This window comes from Ostrinia nubilalis, chromosome 22, assembly GCF_963855985.1.
Source record: "Ostrinia nubilalis chromosome 22, ilOstNubi1.1, whole genome shotgun sequence".
NCBI classification, from domain to species: Eukaryota; Metazoa; Arthropoda; class Insecta; order Lepidoptera; family Crambidae; genus Ostrinia; species Ostrinia nubilalis.
Window position 1 is genome coordinate 2,202,250 of NC_087109.1, and position 5,725 is coordinate 2,207,974.

The 5,725-nt window shown below is 35.5% G+C and overlaps 1 long non-coding RNA gene across 1 annotated transcript; it reads left to right on the forward strand.

Annotated features, from left to right (window-relative positions):
• Positions 1-1,344: 1,344 nt before the first annotated feature.
• Positions 1,345-2,145, forward strand: LOC135082804 (uncharacterized). The gene is made up of 2 exons (XR_010259484.1): positions 1,345-1,552; positions 1,793-2,145. It is a non-coding gene; the product is annotated as an uncharacterized LOC135082804 (long non-coding RNA).
• The last annotated feature ends 3,580 nt before the right edge of the window (positions 2,146-5,725 follow it).

A 5,725-nucleotide genomic window follows, 5' to 3' on the forward strand; every position in this document is an offset into this window, starting at 1 on the left:
AAATAGTATCTAGATTTTTTTATCAGACGTGGAAAGGTCGAACAATCTGAAAGTGGGTATAACCAGTTGCTTAATTGTTTAATTAAACAGCTGAGTGCTTACTTACTCTTCTTTTATAACGGGACTATTCCCACCTCTCGTTCCCACCGCTGCAACTCCTGTGTAGCCAGGATCTACAGCGTGACCGTCAACAAAAACATAACCAGTGAAGGTCAAGGTTTTCCCGGGGGAAAGTCAAACTGTCATTGACCCGCAACGAAATTAATTCTTCTTTTTGACAAAACATTTACCTATTTTATGTTACATGGACGGGTTAAGTAGAACCACATTTCAGACCCAAAGGTTCCGGGTTCGATTCCCAGTGCGGGGCAAAATATCAGTAAATAATCGTGCTCCAGCAGTGAAGACTAAATTACGTGATTAATACTGACGATGACGATGATTCTCTTACCCGTATTCACAAACGATGCTTGCCTAAGTAAAGCAGCAAATCGAACGCACAGCGTTGAATAGAGCTCTGTGATTGGTTCGTGTGTGACCCTGTGCGTCCACGCGCACTGTGAGACCTCATAGTAATGTTTGTGAATATGGGCGTCTATCTCTACTGCTTTAATAAGCAACTCAAAAGTCGATGAAGCACCTGATGTCGTGCCCTGAGTGCCCAAGCAATTGCACTCAGGAGGATTTGATGAGTGCTGCTGACAACGCCACTCTTGTGGCGGAGTTTTGGGCTGACACTGTGTAGGTTTGTTGTCGACACGAAAAGAAAAAGATAAGCAACTCATATTCAAAGCATTGTGTGGATAAACCATTAGCATAGAAAGCCCTGTACAACTTTGAACTAGGTAAAAACAAGCCTTTTTATAGTGGAGTGGTGGAGCTGAACTACCATCGGGTATAGTTCAGGAACAATGAAAGGTACAGTCACGCTCAATAAATCCACTATGCGCTGGTTGACGGGCATTTATGTCCTTACTATTGCAATTTATTGGAGTTAAAATACTGTAATATACTAGCTTTCCGCCCGCGGCTTCGCCCGGGGTTTCCCCGGGAATTATTAGAATTTTTCTCGCCGTAAAAACCAACCTTGGACTTCAACGAACATTAAAAAAAAATTGGTAAAATTGGTCCAGGCGTTATTGAGTTATGCGCTTACCAAAACATTTTTCGATTCATTTTTATATTACAGAAGATTAAGAAAGATATATTACTGTATCTACAGAATAATTTTAATTTCACGAGCATTCTATTCACAAAATGCAATAAATGATTTGATTTGATTTGATTTGATTTGAAAATCCTTTTATTGGCATAATAATGAAATACCTATAGGGTAAGGTTGCGATCAATGGACCGGCTCTTTCTTTGGACCGCTCTGATTTCTCGGAACCTAAGTACTTTAAAAATCAACCGTTTGCACGAAACGTTAGCTATTTGAGCTAGTACCAACCCCCGCTCCCACCAGTGTCGCCGTGAACTCCGTTGGGGAAGGACGTTTGCTGCAGTGTTTCGCGCGCTCCCGATGTAATATTCTCTTGACTCAGTTTACCAGGTAAGTACAGTTTATTAAATGTTTTTAATGTTATTTATTGTGAATCGCACGCCTTATTTAGTTGTTCAAGTAGATTTGTAAACTGTTTTTTGCAATATTTCACAGATTTTTATGTATTAACCTTTTTGTCTTTGTGCTATGAATTGCCATCAATGGACCAGTAAGTTTCTCTTTAATTGGACCGGTCCAATCATAGCAACTTTTAAAATAGAAATGTAAATGGTTTTATTTTTATTGTAGCATGGCAAAACGAGGAGAATACTATGCGTGGAACGAAGAAAGCATGACATTGGCTCTACAAGCTTTAAGTAAACAAGAAGTTGGACTGAATGAGGCAAGCAGGATATATGGTGTACCAATAGCGACGCTAAAAAGAAGGCTGGACGACAAAAATTTAAGAGCAATAGGTGCAAAACAAATAATTGGTTCAATAGGTGACCTTACTCCTGACTTAGAGAAAAAGTTAGTCGATCATATTTTGGAGTTGGAAAGCTGTTTATACGGAATCACGCCAAAAGATGTCAGAAGCTTAGCTTACAAAATAGCTTTATAAAGCGTTGACTAATTGTAGAATAATAAAATTGATTATTATATTATTGTCTTTTATTTGTTTGAATTCTCATGGTACCGTTGAATGGACCACTGCACAAAATTTCCTAAGTCCAATGATAGCAACTCACTGGTCCAATTAAAGAAACAGTGGTCCAAAGAAAGCAACCATGGCAAAACAGTTTTTTTCTATTTTCTCTGTTTATGGTTAATGCTAAAAATCACAAATGACACATGCAAGTTCTTATATATAAGGCTTATTCAAATGTTGAATCATGTTGCTCCTATTTATCACAATTCCGCTGTTATGTCATTTTAAAGTTAAGTGGTCCAATAGTGGCAACCTTACCCTAACTGAAATGAGGACTTTGAGACTGGCATTTCATAAATATGGAATTATGTATTGTATTTCTTTGATATTGTTTGGTTTTTAACCTTGATGAAGCACCTACATTCACAATAGTAAAACAATACTTATTTGATAAATTTTTTACAGAATAAAACTATTTGCACCCATAAAATATGATAATAGTATTCCAAAAATATTCGTGAAAAACCCGTAGTAAGAGCCTGTAATCGATGCAGCAGCTGTAAAATGATTTCATTCACTCGGGACTATTGTCAGGTTTCTTTTTGTTGCAGATTGAAAACATTGTTGTCGGTTTGTTGCCTACGTGATTGATCATGCTACGGAACGTGACAGTGCTACGAATTTAATTATTCATCTCTTGTAGTGTGAACTACAGCGCTACGAATTGCTGTAGACCAGGGATGGATATGAAGTTTCGGTTAAGGATACGGATACGGATATTGGAATAATATTGTTCTGGTTTCGGTTACGGTTACGGATTATGAAATCATTTCGGATTATTCGAAAGTTTCGGATAATTTCGGTTACGGATATTATTAGTATTTTAAAAATGTAAAATTCAAATAGCAAGATGCTGCGCGACCCACATTGCCACTTTATGTACTATAACGACACCTATGATAAAGGTTAAAAAAGGCGGGGATATTAGATGGTAACAGGGAATGCCAGACAAATAACAAATATTAAGATTAAGACTCCGCCTTTATCCGAAACTTTTGAATCGGTTTCGGTTACGGTTACGGATGTTTTTTTATTTCGGATATCCGATAGTTTCGGTTACGGTTACGGATATCCATAACATCCCTGCTGTAGACTGCTCTATTAACGCATGTAGTGGAAGCAAATTACCGTAGCACTTTAACTGTAGCGACAGTTGTATGGTAATTACGGTACGGAATGTAACACTGCTACAACATCTGTTGTTCGCGTAAGACAGAATAATTTTCCGTACCTCGTACCAGTTTAGACAGTTAAAATCTTTAATTATTATTTAAGACTGTAGTAGTATCAAGATAATTAAAAATTTATGGTAGTTAAATACAGCTTGGGGATTAAACGTCGCTGTGTTAAACTCCAGGAACATTTATTTCTTTGTTTATCATACCTCTACTTTTTATAGGTTCGTTCTTTCAAGTTCAAATTCACTGGAGATCTTGTATTCATCTAATACCTTAACATTAACAAACGTGAAAAATCTGTCAAACTCAATACAAAAAACACCGGTTATCCTTGTAGTTACCGTTAAAGTTAGGTGGTACAACTCAGCTGAATAATGTAGCTTGCTTGTTTCTATATCTAATCAACGAGTACATTTCTGCAAAAAATCGTATTATAGCGACTTGTTAACATCTAATTTGAGCTTTACGTCATTAATAATAGAGATCAACGACTGCATTTGATGCAATGATTTAGTACCTCATTACCGAAAAGTCTAGATAACAAATTTTCTATTATGTCTACGTTGGAGCGTTAAATTATATGGTTTACTCGAGAACAGTCAAGCTTAAGTTATGTGGCATGTTATGTAGTTGTAATAGAGTTCTTTTGCAGTATATTCCCAATCATAAATTCAAAGCACATATTAAAAGTAACCTTAATGAAAAAGGGCTAATATAAAGTCGATGATTATTTAAAAGACTAGCTTTCTGCCCGCCGCTTCGCCCGCGTGGAATTTCTCGGTTTTTTATAATTATAACCTATGACACTTAGCAATAATGTGGCTTTCTATTGGTGAGATTACCCCTTACAATTTAACAAATATACACACACAAACTTTTAAGATATTATTTTAATTTTTTAGATAATTATTTTAATTTTTATACAAATCGGATTTTATAATAATTATTTTGTATGAAAATTTAAAAACTAAATTGATGATATCAAATTTCTGACTTCACCATACCATTTATATGGCCATGTTACCATGGGCTAGTGTCGGCTCATATACCCATTTACCTAACACTCTGTATACAGTGTGTCCGGGCATGTAGTGATCAAACTTTAAGGGCGTAATCTATGGACAATTTTATCGATGAAAATACTTCAAATTTGGGGCCTGACCCATTTCTCGAAAAATTACATCGATTTAAGTTTTTAATTTTTAGTTTACACCTCTTCTTTAAAAAACAAGTGAAAGCGTGGGTAGCTTAACATTAATAGGCAAATATTTTATATCATGCGATAGCCAATAAAATTATCTATTAGTAGAAGAAGAAAGTAGACACAAGTTTTATACATTTTATGGGAGTAAGAATGGATTTAATTAGAAAAATACATTACGTTTTTCACTTCTTTTTCAGTTATTTTCCAACACAAGAAAAACCAGGTCGTTAAGGTATGTTTTATTTGCATTGTATTATTAGTATTTGAGCTATTCTACAAAACGAATGTAAATTTATTAGTCTACGTCTATTAGTTTCGACGTAATTGTTGAACAAAGATACCTCTTCCCAGCCGGTTCCATAGCGCGTCGGAATAGGTTGTGTGATTCTTTCAGGCAGTGCTATCAAAATAAAAGGCTTTTTAAGTAGCTTACAAAAATGTATGTTATATATACCTATCACCAACAAAAGAATTAGTCATTGATGCCTCCGACTGCATTTGTGAACACTAAGGCTGAGTTGCAGTACCTAACTTTGATCGTAAATATAACGATAACCGGTGCTTTTTGTATGAAGTTTGACAGATTTTTGACGTTTGTCAAAGTTAAAGTAAGATGGTGCAACCAGCCTAAGGCTTGTTTTTATCTTTTTTGTTAATTTTTACGCAGTTGGGTTTTTTTTTTTCATATAATTTTATTTTTATAAAAATGTGCTTTTTGTGTGTTCGCGACTGTTCAATCTTCGACCTAAATCATTTTTAGATTCCAATCAACCATCTTACCGTGTTGTTCGTCTGTCCTTACTCTACGTTAGATTAATTTTTACCCATTAATTTCGGAGCGTTATAAGCTAATAACTCCTTCGCGAAGGAAAAATATAATTTATGGCCATGACTCGTTAGTTTTGGTATCATAAAGGGCGCTCCTATTCCGTACTGTTATAGCAACTAGATTCTAAGCTTCATCATTGAGATGTTTTTGGATTAAATGTTATATAAAGTTTATTACAATGTCTTTCTATTCTACTATTTATAATTAACTAGCTTTCCGCCCGCGGCTTCGCCCGCGTCGAATTTTGTCTGTCGCAGAAAAACTTTATCACGTGCGGCACTGTTTCAAAATTCGGAATAAAAACTGTCCTATGTCCTTTCTC